Here is a 16,939-nt window from a genome sequence, read left to right on the forward strand (position 1 = left end):
TGATAATTTATGGTAAGTCTAAGACGAATTCTTTTCACATGATATATGGTTATCTTTCAGAATATTTATTACATTTCATCTTATATATGCGTCCAAATGACCCTCACTGCCTTTATGTTTTGTCTGTTTTTTTATATATATACTAAACCGCAAAAGAAACGTCGCAGTAATTTAAGGCAAACATAATGGAAGAATAAATACTATAGTTTTTATTAATGGGCGTATAAAAACCCTTGTTTTTTTTAACAAATTCGCATAATTTCAGTTCATTTACTGTTCATTAATAAAGTTTTCAACTATCATATCACAGATCTATTTAATTCAGGTCCGTCATTAGCGTTGAGTATGTGGGCGGTCATTTGTACTGTTTGTTGCATTGTGGCGTTCATGCAGACGTTGGATTGTGCGTACATTGCAGTTAAATGCATTTGCAACAACTTGAGGTCGCTCTCCAGCAATCAAACGTCCCATTGACTGTTCTCTTTATCGTGAATTAAGTCGTGTCATCAGTACTGCATCAAACAGATTATGATGACAAAAAAACTTCGCACCTCTAAAATACCTTTATAGAGGCATGGATTCAAAGTGCATCTCATCATCATGAAATGTGAATGCGAAACGTGTCCCACGGACCTATCAAGACCACTATTAGAACGACCGAATTAATGAACGCAGTCAGCCATAACAGAGATTTAAACATAATTTTAGCATCATTTGAAGGTAATTTACCTAAACCAAAATAAATAGAATTTTTTTTCAATTCATTTGAAAATTTAAGCTTTCGAAAAATACGACGTTTCTTTTGCGGTTCAGTATATATATATCTGGTGGATTTGACGGCATATAAATACAAAATTAGTTACAAAGCGATCCGATGAAGTGCTGCACTTTTTATATATGTCGAATGATTCAGGTGACGTCATCAAAGTATACATGTACTGAACTTTCGGTGACCTACTAACAAAATATTACTTTAAATGTTAAAATGACATATTTTCTTTTCGCCTCACTGAATATTTATTATTCATTTGCACAAAAACGAGAACATGTATTTGATAATAACTTAAACTAATACGTTCTATTTTGAAAAAAAAAACGTCCTAAGTAACAAGGTCATTTTTGGAAAATACGAATCAAACTGGTTTGATCAAACATTTTTCCCAAAACAAGGATGCATTTTATCTTCTTCATTATGTTTTTTTTTTCTCATTTCTGACTTTGTCTCTATGATAAAAGAAAAGAATCTAAGTTAAATGTAGCGACAGAAGTTATAAGTAATCTTTGCGGACGATATTGTTTTATCAAGGAAATTACAAACCCTGCTGAATGTTGCCAGTTAATTTGTTAAAAAATGGAACCTATTGTTTAATGCCGAAAAAAAACGAAAGTTCTAGTGGAAAGAAAAAGACTTAACGCAAATAATAACATGTTTCAAATGGAAGTTTTAATTTATGAGGTAAACTAATTAAGATTTTGGAGTAAGACGAAATGACTTCATGATGATAGACTCTTTACGATCCCTTTTCGAGAAAATTAATTACTCACCTTTTTAAGACAATGTAATCTCGAAGTTTGAGTATGAGGAATTGGCAGAGCTGTTTTTATATCAACGTTCGAGAAAAAAGAAGCGCAATTAACAATAACTTTATTGCTAGCTGCATTTTTTTAAGGAATTGATAAATGGTAAATGAGTACATATTAATGTAATTTTGAACACTTGGAAATACACGTATAATTGAATTTGCTATGTAAATTGAGTTCCTAGTAACCTTTCGAATTTTAAATGGCATTTATTATCTTCCTATATTTTACCATGAGGGGGGGAAAGAGGCGGAATATTCCGAGAGAATGTTCAAAACTCATAAGTTGAGAGAAATGATAACGCAATGGCAAGAACGCAATCATCAGTTAACAAAACCCTTCATAGAATACATCAAAATCCTGGACAGTTTTCTATTTTCAAAAATATAAAATGCATTTAATTCTATTTATCTAGGTACTGCCATGCATGACCTAAAACCTATGAGGAACACATGTCTATGTAATCATGGTAAATCTTATTGTGTAAAAATGGCAATATTTGTCAAAACTTGATGATGAACCGCCACGTATAAATTATGTCACACTTAAATACAGGATAAGTCAGAACAGTACTTTTAAAAATTGTATATAACAGTAATTAATAATTGGGGATGGGATATATCCGAAAGAAGCATGCTAAAGTTTCATTTTGTTACCATTTTAATTTATCTTTATATAATTGTCAAACAGATGTCGACATCCCGTTACTGTCTCCTTGTTTTTACTCTGAAGTTTAACCTATGAACCTTTATATTATTCGAATTTCTTTCATTTGTAGTATGAAATTATCCCGTGACCGTGGTTTCATCTGTCAGAATCTACTTAACGGTTTGACACCGATACTTGTGCAGTTGCTATATCGTGAAACTTTTCGAATTCAGCCATGTTATATTGAAATTGGTCTGTTACGTGTAAATAGGTATATGAGATAAACTGATTTTTCAAATAGAGTGGTATTGATTTATAAAGAGAAAGATATAGCCCAACATGATTGTTTGCATCGAGACGTTTTTTGGCAAAGGAAAGTTTTAGAATCATCTTTCCTTCTTTTGAATTTCAAAATCAGTGTCATTTTTGAGAATAATATTTAAATTAACTTGATAAAAGGATATATAGTGACTAACGTTTTTCGGATAGTTTATTTATACATGAAACATATAAATATCTACTTATATCTATTTTTTTATCAAATCATAGTCCTTTTTTAATCATCTCATTGATTTAATACATATTAGAATTTGAATGCATAATTATGCTAGAATATTCAAATATAAAAATGCACTATTTAATTGATACACTCGTATTATAAACGTAAGAATAAATTACGCACATTACTTGCATAAAACTAGATAAAGTCTGCACTAATTCGTATGGAGAAATAGTTTTGACTAAATTAGTTTTCTTATCTTTCAACCATTATATGTGAACGTCTTATAATGATGTTATGTACAAGTTTTCAGACCATAATATTTTTGTGTATAATATCATTTAGTTTCGTTCATTATTCTTTTGCGATAGATGAAGAAAAAGAAATACATGAAATCCGTACGCTACTTCAATCTATCCAGGAGGAAAACTTGTCTCTCAAAAACGAAAACAGATTACTAAGACAAGACATTCAGAAACTGTACTGACTGATTTCGATTGGACAGACCAAAAGAAAACCGTACGAATTGTTCTGACGGAGAACATATTCAAACAAACAAAACAGTTAAAGACAGCATTGTCGAAAATAACCCGGATTTTGGCAATAGGCAAATGCCAAATGTGGAACCTATGTTGCCAGCAAGTCATACAAGTAAGTATATCATATTTGGCATGTTTGGTTTCCTTATTCATTATAATGTTACCACAGTGTGTTCGTTTTTCGTCAGATACAAGCCAATGCAATTATAAAACTTTTTATATAGAAGTATTTTCATTTACAATTCCTTGGTCGACCCCATTGCAGGTTGGCTTTAATTTCGTAAGGTTATAATAAGGCCTGACGTGATTTATGAAAAACACAGTGTAATTTTCATGAGCAACACGACGAGCGTTAAAAATGGTGCAGGATATGCTTGCATCTTCAAATCATCTGATATCAACTAGCGTTTTTTTTTTGTGTAATTTGTGTTGCTCAATCTTAAAGTTCATCGATTACTGGTACAGTCGTTTGTCTTTAGATTTGGTGGTTTCCAATTTTTTTTCTGCGATTATAGTATGGGCTCTTTTCGACTTCAAAAAGCAGTATTTAACTGTAATACACCCGTTTCTTTCAATCAAATAAAGTTTATATACTATAATTTACTGATATAGTATTGAAAAAATCAACTATTAATATGTACTCTGGAACTATGACTTGACAACTGTTCAACAAATAAGACTTAAAAAGCGTTATTTTCTTTGCATATTTTATATTTAGAAGTATCGTCATCAGTATTGGTTTTGAATTTCATGCCACAAAACCAGGTTCAATCAATCATTTTTTCATAAAATGCCCTGTACCAAGTCAAGAAAATGGCCATTGTTACATTATAGTTCGTTTCTGTGTGTGTTACATTTCGGTGTTGTGTCTCTGTTGTGTCGTAGTTCTCTTATATTTGATACGTTTCACTCAGTTTTAGTTTGTAACCAGGATTTGTTTTTTTTCCTATCGATTTATGAATTTTGAACAGCGGTATACTACTGTTGCCTTTATTCATCAGTATTGGCTTTGAATTTCATATCACTCGAAATCGAATCTGTACTTTTCAGATGATTTTCCTATACGGGTTTGTTTCAATCATTTGATGTCCGCCGTTCGTAAACTTTTCAAAGTATCGTATTATGAACACTTGGTATGACTGCGGCATAAAAAAGACAGTAAAAATAAAATTCTAACGGAGTTATATAATTAATTGATATTTGTTTTTGTTTTGTATCTGTTTTGTCGTAAGATGTTATGTGTTATTATTATCTTCACTTATGTTTCTTACCAGTTGTAGTACAGACTCATCTCTGTCTAAGTATAAAAGGAATTTTGTACATCTATTATAAAAGAATTACTTGCATATGAGACAGACCCCGGTTCTTTCCATTTATATTTTTATATCTTAATATTCTTTCGAAAAACCTTTGAAAACAAGCTCTCTTATTTTTGCAGATGGGAATTTTATACGTTCAATGCCAGCTAGTGAACCTCAAGTGGTAGCTTTCTATGCGTACATGTCATCAAATACCCCAGCCCCAAGCGTTCATTACCAACTGGTTTTTGACATTGCTAAAACTAATATTGGAGGTGGCTACAACCATTACACGGGAACATTCAATGCTCCGATTCAAGGTGTGTATGTTTTTGCATGGACGATATATACAGCAAGTCGAGGACAGACATGGTTAGACGTCTTGGTTAATAATGATGTATATAGCAGCACACTAGGCGAAACGGATGATGTTTTAGACTACGACTCAGACTCTGGAACTATAGTCGTATCATTAAACCAAGGTGATAGTGTTTACATTCGTTCGTCGCATCAGGCCACCGCCTCAATTATAAGCAACAATGCTTATCGTGCCAAAACGTCATTTGCAGGATGGAAATTAAATTAAAAAGCTACAAATACATCCGTTTCTCTTTTTTTCCTTCCAATTATTTGATTCAACTGTTTCTTATCCTAGTATTTTTAAAGAGTCAAGGGGTTTCTTTATTTCGTCTTCTTATATACTACACTTAGGGTTTACTTATGCATATTGGTGGCGTTTTAAGGCTTTTCAAATAGCTACTGTTTTTTCGAAACACATATGTACATTCTGTAGTGAACAGGAACAGTCGAAGTTCAACTTCAGTCGGAGTTCATCTAGACGGTAATAAGCTCGTCAAATGAAACTTTTTCAGAGATAATATGACCATTGCTTATATTAATTGAGATTGGCTGCATGGGCTGTTTATCCCATACCGTAACTCATTGAATTAGAAACGCGGATGTTAAGTTTATCATGCGTCGACTAAGTTCTCCAAAGCTGTGAATACAAATGTCAAAGGCCTTTACCTATTTAAGTTATATCTGACACAATCCGAAAATAAGTCATGGTATTATGCTGTGTCAAACATACCAAACATCTCCTTCTTGCATATCCTAGGAGGATGTACATGGTTTTGTTATGCACTTCACATATGTTTCAAGGAGATGACTTTGGAAAAATATAATAATTGAGACCAATTTAAAAAACGAAAATCAAAGACCGAAAACGATTTCCCGGACCTAAAACATTCGAAGAAACTATACAATTTATTGAAAATTAATTCTACATTAATCACAAGAGAATCAAATAAAACTAGAAAGCGATCTCTGACATAAAGAACAAAATAATTTCATGGACACACGAGAACAACTGATACTGGTCTGAATGATTAAGAATTGTCAGTGTAATTCCATAAAACAAAACAAGTACAATTATAATCCTAATAATAATAATCAAAACCCAACTGTCAGAGAACACTTATATATTTTCCTCAATTGAAAATATAATACTAGTAAATCAAAATAATTGGTAGTAGTCCGAAATAAAGTGGCAAAAAGATGGTAAGCACAATTTGACCAAGGTGTCATGTCATGACTTTGAGGGTGACGTGGTATGCCATGCATCAATGTAAGCTCTGTCCACATACGTTTAAGTTCTATAATTACATTAGCCATAAATTCCCTTCCGTGATCACTTTGCAGGATATGTGGACCTCACAAAAGTAAAAAAAAATGCGAATTAATAGGTAATCCACTGCAGCTGTTTTTATTGTCTTTAACGGGCAGATTACTCTGAATGTGGTACAGTGATCCTGGTAGTGCATGATACACTGATATTTATAGATTGATAGTCAAAATGGTCTTCCTATCAATAAAATCAGAGGGTAAAGTTCATCAACTATACAATAAAAAATAATTCCGTCTCCAAGTCAGGAATATGACAGTTGTTGTCTATTCGTTTGATGTGAATTATTATTTGATTTTGCCATTTGATCAAGGACTTTCTGTTTTGAATTTTCCGCGGAGTTCAGTATTTTTGTGACTTTTTAGGGTTTTTTTTTTTTTTGGCAAATAAATTTTTTTTTTATTTCTGATACATTTAAAACATCATACCGTCTTAAGATTTGTTCTGATGTGCTGTTTATTTTTAAACATTACCTTTGTTTCCTTTACATTACTTATAGTCTCTCTGTATCTTTCACATTACGTGATTACTGAATTATTAGAAGCTTTTATTGTCATCTTACAATTTATCTATTTCATCAAGAATTTTCTTTTCAATGTGTTTTCCATCTTTACACTAACTATGCCTTCTAAACTGAACAGATTTGCCATCAAATTTACAAGATACAAGTTTATACTTTTGTATTAGTAATAGATTATTTGTTAACGGGAAAAGTTTTGTTGTAAACAGAAAATAGGCCAAGGTAAAATAATGATTTGTACAAGTTATTATCTTTTTCTAAATAAAGATTGGACAAGTAATTACTTGTACAATTGTTTTTGTACCAATAATAACTTGTATGATGGCATCATTCAAGTAATTACTATAACAAAATGTTTGTACATGTAATAGCATGTACAAAATAATAACATTTACACGACATAAACATATACAGTACAATACAATCAATTGTCTAGTTTCTGTATATCTCTACTTTCGAAAAGGGGACACATATTCTAAAGTATCTATATATGGAATATATCTTTTCTCCCTGGCCCGAAGGAAGCCTTGTGGAATAGATAGCCTACTCATAGTATAACACTTGTCAAAGTGGGGTGTCAATTTGGTTAAGCTGGATGAAAAAATACGCAGCCACGTCTGGTCAGAGTGGGAACGTAAAATCCAATGTGTAATGCACTCTGCACGTTTATAAATCTTCAACAATTTTCTGAGATGTCATTAGGTGGCCTGTTGCAAGGCAAAAGTTCGGTCCCTATCCAATATACCTTTTTTCAAACGGCTTTTAAAATTTCCCAGACCTTCATCCCGATCGACCTCTATTATAGGACCTTAAGCAACTTATTGCATTTAATTGCAATACTCATAGCAGAAGACCCTATATCAATACTGAACGAATAAAAATTAGATGAAGAACAATGATCAAGAGTTGTTGACGTATTTCTAAACTATGTTGAAGTCCTTCCTCACAAAGTGATTAAAAATTAATCTAGAGTTGTCTCTCTTTATCTGTTGTTTACTGTAATTGACAAACACCAAAATTAAAATGATACAGACTTTCTGTATATTATACTCATTTCTGTAGAGGTTCCATCCTCTGTTTTTCATTTATATATTAACTTATACAAAAACAATCCTTTGAATTAAACATACATTTTATTACACCAACTTGTATTTACATTTTCATGACTAGAATATACATTTTTACTTTGTGGCATTACTTTGGCTACAGAATATTCTATAATATTTTGTTGAGGCGCAAGGGTGACTACCGATTACCTATACACAATGGCTATCAGCTGACCTATGTTGACATAGTGTCATAAAACCCCTGGTAGTTAAACACGGTTACACCACCGCCTACCATGGGGAGTGACCGGGGAAAAACACTCGTATTACCAATGCTCCAGTTATTAGTGCCCCACCTGTTGGCAGGTGTAGGCCTCCCCTCTATAAGATGAGGTGGAGGAGGTCCCAGAGTTACCCATCTGTAGACCCCACCACTAACCACATTTTCCAAACCTGCAAATTGTAGAACTTGTCAGGCCCAGAGCAAGGGCCGAGTTAAATAATCCCCCAATCACTACCTGCAGTCTCCCTGGACCGCCACATGAGAGCCCCAGTCAGCTACCAAATCTGACTGGGGTTCTCACCTCCACAAACTTTTCATTATTGAATCATTGGAAAAGTTGATTTTGTTGTGCGTAGGAAAGACTCAACCCCCTCCTTGTATATTATTTAAGAAAACCTGATTTCCAGTTTGTGACGAAAGAGGGACGAAAGATACCAAAGGGACAGTCAAACTCATAAATCTAAAACAAACTGACAACGCCATGGCTAAAAATGAAAAAGACAAACAGAAAAACAATAGTACACATGACACAACATAGAAGACTAAAGAATAAACAACACGAACCCCACCAAAAACTAGGGGCGATCTCAGGTGCTCCGGAAGGGTAAGCAGATTCTGCTCTACATGTGGCACCCGTCGTGTTGCTTATGTGATTACAAATCCGGTAAATAGTCTAATTCGGTAGGTCACATTTATCAAAGGGAAGGGGATTGTAGTTACGACGTAAGAAACATATCCGATATCATTTGTGAAACGGTTATTCTATAACGGTCAACCAACTCGTGAGTTCCATCTGTTCTGTATAAAAAAACTTCACTTGCCCTAATGTTCTCATGTAATATAGCTTCTCCCCCGTTTTCTATTACAAAGTCTTTGACCACTGAATTCACTCTTTTTCTCTTCTTTTCGATTATTGCACCCGCATTCAAGGGGGCAAAATGCCAGTATCTGCGTTGTAGCATTGAAGACCATATTATAATAACATTTTTAAATAAACACTTTCAGCCTTGTAACGTAGGATAGAACATTTTACATTTTCGATTAAACCCTTCCCTGTCAATTCTAAATCTGTCAAATCATTAGATCCACAGTGAATAATAATAAAATGAAAAGGTAAAAAAATGCTTTTTGCGTCCAGTAGGGAGTCCAAATCTTTAATCTGTAAACCAGGTTGCCCAATTCAGTATGTTGTAACACGTTGGCCTAATGAACAAGGGAACTTCCAACAATCCATAAAATTTTGGGACCTGTGAAAACCTGTAGCTTGTTAGCCTTTTGAAACTAGAAAAATTGCAACCTAATATAGCGAGAATAAGCATGCGATTTCCATCTGCCTAATCTCATAATTACCTCCTCTGAGACCCCCTGCCTGGCTAGTTCCGTGGCTCCCCCAATTCTAAAACTAAGTTTTTTCCAGTATACTACGGAATTGGTATCTAGTTAAAAGCATACCAGTATAATGAATAAACAAATCTGTATTGTTACAGGTAGGTCGTACCTTCAAATATTCGTCCATGAGTCGTATCGGACAGTAGTTTTTTTCCGTTCTCATGTATCAATAAAGTAACAAACTTTCCCTTTTGGTCTGTTTTTGACCACCTTACTCTTAGCTCCAGGACTTTTCTCCTAACTAAAATATCACAAATTGTTAAGTTGGAGCCATTTATAACAGACTTGGATTTTGAAGTACTGATTTGCCCTACTCTTAGCAAACCAAAGAAGGCAACAGAAAAAACTGCTGAAAATATTTATTCTTACATACTTGAATTAAACAACTTGTCATATCTGATATCAATTGCACTGTAATTGGTGCTCTAATGTCTTTACGTTTTCCTCCTTGAATTCTTTTTATTCCTTCTAATTCCTTTCCAATTATTAAGAATTTTGTAGTATCCCGTATCCCTTGAATATTATGATGGTATGAAACTCCTGATATATAAGATGATTAAGATGATATGCCCCCCCCCCCCCCGAGAGACCCTGTACTGACAAAACAGCTATAAAATTTAGCAAATCATTGACTGGCACCGGCCAATCCTGTTTCAATTAATAAGATGATCTTAAAGTACAAAGTTTTGACAGAGCCAAATTGTATGATTTTTTGTGTATTTTGGACACACCTTGATTGACAATATAATCAGCCACCTGACTTAAATGTTCCAGATCTGTGGAATTTTGGTTGGCCACAGGTCTGCTTCTGGAGCTAGGCTTCTGAACTTCCCCCACTAAGAACGAGAAAGACAATCAGCAATTTGGTTTTGTTTTGAAGGGATATAAATTGCCTTAACTAATGTATTATTTTTTAATTTCATTAAAACCATCTGTCTTACTAAAGTCATAACTCTACTTGATTTGCTAGTTTTTATATTAATGATTTGAACAACCGCCTGATTATCAACATGAAAAATAACTTTTTTCCATCTGGATTTGTGCTTCGCATTTATTATTTTTGTTACAAGATTCCTGCTTACAAAGAAGCTATTGAAAAAGGATGTATTAATCCAGTGAATATATTGAACTCATCTCTGCACAACCTGTCCGGATGTAACCAAGAGTTTGTCCTCCGTTATGAAATATTATTATTTCACAGATCTAACTAGCCCAGGATTTGTATTTAGATCGATTATCACACAAGAATGTTAGTATATATATATCAGGAGCTACACAATGCCATTTATAACCCAAGAATGGGTTAATCTTCCTGGACACATGGGTTTATCTAAAAGAAAAATTAAATGAGGATCGTGTTGTTTTGTTTGTTTTTGTTTGTTTGTCAGTGTTTAATGTTTACTGTGCATGTTCTGCTATTTTTATTATTTTTATGTCGGTTGGTGCTATCGGTGCTATCGGTAACATGTTTGTCTATCCTTTGTCCTATCAACGATGTTTACATTTTAAAACATTGTTATTCGTTCAGGTGCTTGGTGAATTAACCTTCCTGATCATAAATAAATTTGGTTATTTATGTTAAGGTGAAGGAAGAGACATTAATCAATCCGTCATAGTGTAATACCTAATCGTGGTATATAATTCACAAAGGTGTGTGACAGCCTTAGAACAGGAACTGCTGATTTGTCTGGGTATTTCGATTCGCTGTCTGTTATTGAAGGAATAAGCTTTGCTAAATATTTAGTTTCGTGAACTTGTGCTTGTCTTTTTTTTTTCAACAGTACAGTATTGTCTGTGGTTTTCAACAAATATTTAATGATTTTCCTTGGTGATTTCACCTTTCTTTTAATAGGTGCCTCGTAAATAACAAGCTGAAACGGTAGAATAGATGCATTCTTTTGTTTTTAATTTTAAATGGAATGTTTTTATTATTGACATAGTATAAAATGTTCCAGCGTTCAAAAAGAATACTACTGTTCTTCTTTATATATCTTGTAATACAATTTTATGCCGTAGCTTATACTCGGTTTTGTTTTTGGCGATAATCTTAGGTGGGCAGAAATTGTATGTATGCATTAAAAGCATTATAAATAATGTAAAAAATAGTCTTCGCGTTTTTCACAGTGTCCTAATAATTATGTCGTGTTGGCGACTACTAGATTTTTAATACTTTGACTAACATACAATATCGTGTACAGATGTGGTTTTGTTGTTCAAACTTGTTCAATTAAAGATAATCAACATTGATATAAATGCAAATTGAACAGCTTGAAAAATGCAAACACGCATTTTGTGTGTCTGTTTTCTTGATTTATGTGAAAAATGAGGAATTGATTCCTTTTTAATGAAATATTTCTAGCACAATCTAATTAACTCCTCGTAAAACTTTGTGTAGTCAGCTTAATCTAGTGAAGTTCTTAAATATTTTCCACTTCAAAGTATTTGATTACATTTCTGCATCTTTGAACATATTGTCCTTCTTGTCATTTAGTTAAAAGGAAATATTATATGCATTCTTCCATAATTATTTTCTTGTGACAAAGGATATTGGTCTAGTAATGGTTCGACTCCTTCATTATGTCCAAACCCCAATTAGAATTATATCTACAAAGTAGTTTGTGTCAACTATAATTCACGCAGTTTTCCTTTAACATATTCAAACTGTACACAATGATTTTTCAACATATTTGATTCCGCTCTCATGTTGTCTTTATGTAGAAAAGTATTGATGTGGCTGAATTTAAAAGAGGGTAGATACGACTGTGTAATTGAAAGCTTCAGCAGTTTCCTTAAAATATTGCTTACATTTTGCTTTTTGGGCCAAATTGGGATTTTCGTTTTTTTAGATTATCATGATAGAAAATAGAATTTATCTGCTTACATGTATCTTCATATTGAATCACCTGCTTACATTAGATACACTTATTACATATACGTGAATGACCTTAATGTAATTTATTTCATAAAATTATTGAATACATATATAAGTTTAAAGACACAATTTTAAATGTAGTTTTACCTATTCCAATAATGCTGTCTTTTGATTGCATGAGACAAATGGGTTTTTTTTCACATTTGTTTTATATATAAATGTGTTCTTAGGATTTTCTTTTATATCCTGGTGTACTAGTCATGTGGGAATTTCATGTTCCGGGCATACTTTAAAATAAAATAAAACAACAACAAACATTTTTTGAAATTAGATTGAAATAAGAAAAAGAAAATCCTAATTTTTGATTGTTTTTGTACTGGAAATTGATGCGACTGTCGTACAAGTGAGAGATTTCGCGCTATTAAACCAAGTTCAATCCACCATTTTTCTGCATTTGAAAATGCCTGTACCAAGTCAGGAATATGACAGTTGTTGTCCATTCGTTTGATGTGGGGTTTTTTCATTTGATTTAGCCATTTGATGAGGGATTTACCGATTGAATATTCCTCGGAGCGTGTATTTTCATGATTTAACTTTTTTTCAAGATTAGGAGTGTTGCATTTATTATATTATGACAACTGCAACAGTTTTTCATCTTAAAAATTTCAACTTATAATTCTTGAGAAAACATGTGTAGGTATTTGAAAGTGATATTGAACTTCAGTGTATATGTATTATTTTAAACAAAGTTTTATTCTTCATTCAAAATTTCATTTGGTCGGAAAGCTATTTGAATTTAATGTGCAAATAATTGCAACAGTTTTGAAACTTCTGATCCCAATATCTTCCATTGCGGAGTTTCAAGGTAGTAGAACAGATATTCTTGTTTTCGCATTTTGATATCCATCCGGTAATTATCCTTACCCAAGTATGGTAACGATAAACCCAAGTACAATCCCTTGAGGCATTCTAAAAAATGAAATAACATTGAATGTGATATATGATGATAGTGATTTGTAAATTAAGATTTGTATTACACTGTCAGTTGTTTGATCTTAGTTTAAGCATGGAAAATACCCCAAATGTTTTCACAAGGAACCATTGACAATTGGCTCTTACTATTTATTATTTTAAATGCACAATGAGATTAGTCAAGAATCGCGTGTTTCTTTTAAAAAGCTACCTTAAAACAATGACACCAACAGATCAGACAACTTTATCAATACAGATATTTGATATTCTCTATCATTTTTATTTGCAACTTTTTAGATTCGTTTTTTTTAATGTACTTACAGAACCATCCCAAACTTTTGTTGTTTGCGTTGCGTATCCCATCTGGACATAATAAAAGACAGGATTTCTTCCATTGCAAGAGTGATGTATGATTTTTAACTTTGTTACACGAGGAGCTGGTCCTCCTTCTGTTACATGCCATAAAGACATAGAAAGAATTATTGCTACTAACTCCTACAAAAATATTGACCAATATCAGTTTCAGTGTGAATCGTGCAATATTAACAAAAAGTATATACCACTGAACTTATCGCTATATTGAAGACCTATTGGTAACCTTCTGCTGTTGTCTGTTCTATAGTCGGGTTGTTGTCTCTTTGACACATTCTCCATTTCCATTCTCAATTTCAATATTAATAAAAAAGTATATGAATGTTTGAACGGGTTAAGTTATCAATCTATATATGTTGTGACATGTTATCTATTTCTCGCATGAAGAGACATCATGTCTCGTATTATACGGCATGAGTATGATACATGTACGAAAAAGTTTACTAAAAAATACGTTCAATTGATTTAACAAGCGGTTTACTACTGTTGCCTTTATTTTACATCAGCTCTTAATATTTTTTTTAATTGTAATAATATTATTATATTGAGATTAGATAAATAGTCAGAGTTAAAATAAATCGATATCCAATTCGGATTCGTTATGAAAACTATATATCTCTCAGTAAAGGAAATCGATCTTTTCAAACAGTTTGTTTCGACAGGGATATGGTAATATATTATATATGAAATAATACATGGCAAAATCCGTATCGCATGCTGTATCACCACGAGAAACCAATATCAGTCCCGAGGGCCGTAATGTATTATTCTGTTTATCTTAATTCTATTAGAATCAGATTCATTAGATATCCATTTTTTTTTTAAATCGTCCGAAAATATAAACAAGAAAAGAACATAATGATTTTCCTGTATTTTTCCAGCTTACTTTGTTTTTCTAAAGACTTCTATATTTTCTTAATATCCACTTCATAATATCCCTTGTAAACTTATTACATCCTTGTATTAAAATGCATCCACTAACTATCATTTCAACTAAAAATTTTTTTTTCAAAAAAATATAACATAATAAAACATAACTGATTTATATCAAATAAATATCACAAGATGAAAAAATGTTTTCAGTTTTATTGTTTATTTTGTGATGAAATTATTCATAATCATTTCAATTTTCTGACAAGGTGAACACCAAGAAATATTTCTTAAAACGTTTGCTATCTACACAAGGCCAGTAGTCAGCACTTTTTGTGCTGACATGAAATGTCATTGATATGGTTATATTTATAAATTTACTGGTTACAATTTTTGACTTTTTGAAAAACTAAGGCTTTTCTACATCAGGCATAGATTACCTTAGCTGTATTTGGCAAAACTTTTAGGAATTTTGGTCCTCAATGCTCTTCAACTTCGAACTTTATTTGGCCTTCTTAACTTTTTTGGATTCGAGCGTCACTGGTGAGTCTTTTGTAGACGAAACGCACGTCTGGCGTATATTCTAAATTTAGTCCTGGGGTTGAAGTCATAAAACTTTGCTCAGTGCTCGGAGCACAGAATCATACTCGAAACATTAAATACAGCATTTTGATTGGTCTGAGTACAGAAATCGTGCTCGAAAGTTTTATGACCGCAAGGCATCTATGATGAGTTTATTTCTAACCAAATTAAAATCGTAAAAATCAGGTAATGAAAACAAACCTCACGAAAACTATGACCAAATAAACAATGAAACTTAAGATATTTTTACATCTTCATACGACTTGTCCTATAAAAATCGCTTGTTAAGTTACTGGTAAGTATTTTTTTTTTGAAAATATCGATTTTGGTTGAAATGAAAGGACATTTTTTCAGTGGGGAAATACAGCTACTGGACGTCATAGGTCAAACGTAAATGTCATTCAATTAATGACGTCACGCCAGGTATGCCTTACGGGTTTTGCAATGCGATACGGGTTTTGTTATGCGATACGGGTTTAGCTATGCGACACTGGTATGCGATAAAGAGTAGGTGATAAAGACTGGAAAAGAACCTTTATTTGATATACAAAACTGCTGTATTTTGTACAAAATACATGATAAAAAAAATATATTATAGTGCATTGAAAGAGAGAGGTTATGTAGGTAGGATTAGACAAATAAAAAAACTCATCATAGATACCAGGACTAAGTTCTACTGCATAAAGCATATCAACCGATCCTTTAAAAAAAGTTACTGCAATCATCGTAAGTATTTATAGCGCGAACACTGCAGTTTTTTAACTTTGATCATAGTTCACTAAAGGGTAAAATACGATAAGAATTTTTTAGAAATTTGATGAGACTGTCGTAAAAGTGAGAGGTTTAGCGCTATAAAACCAGGTTCAATCACCATTAGCTTCATTTGAAAATGCCTGTATTAAGTCAGGAACATGACAGTTGTTGTCCATTCGTTTGATGTGTTTTGTCATTTGATTTTGCCATGTGATTAGGGTCTTTCCTATTGAATTTTCCTCGGAGTTCTGTATTTGTTTTATTTTACTTTTCACTGCCTTTGGTTAGTCATTTAATTTAAAGTAAACATTGTTGTTCTGACATGTTCGTCAAAATTTTTCTTCCTCGATCTTTACACATATAAAAGATTTTTGTGTAGTTTAAATCTTCCAATTGTTCAATTAATCCAAGAATTTATATACCAAAAAAATCCTTGACTATTGAAATGACTTTCCTGGCCAGGGAATATTTCATACAGTTACGGAAAAAACGTACTGAAGTTTCCCGCAAGCCTAGAGCCATGAACTGCATAATATATAAAGCAACAGAATAAAAAAGCCGTTGTATATGTAGACTTTGGTAAGAACATCATTATTTAAACATTTTTCCATAATATATTAATGGCATATATTGAAGATATGTATGCATTAGCTCATTACAATATGAATGTAAATGTGAATATAATCACGTTTGTGAAAATATAAGGAAACACGTTACCAAGTTGAAAGTATTCATCTTTAGAATTTCCTGAAATGAAATTTAAAATATTAAAGATTTAAAGATTAAGATAAATACTACTTGAAAGCGTGCAAAGTTAAATAACCACGAGGTATTGCTTGTTTGAAATTTTTCTTGTAAAACAGTAATGCATTGTGAATATGTGGTTTTTCTTTTAATGTTGTGTGCATGGTCACTGACAGATTTTTGAAAAAAAAATGTGTTTGTTTTGTTTGTTTAAACAGAAACCCTGGTGATAGTTGTTTTAAAAACTTGACTAGATTATTAAATTATATTTAAACCTGTTGTTAAAC

Source organism: Mytilus galloprovincialis, chromosome 7 (genome assembly GCF_965363235.1).
Source record: "Mytilus galloprovincialis chromosome 7, xbMytGall1.hap1.1, whole genome shotgun sequence".
NCBI classification, from domain to species: Eukaryota; Metazoa; Mollusca; class Bivalvia; order Mytilida; family Mytilidae; genus Mytilus; species Mytilus galloprovincialis.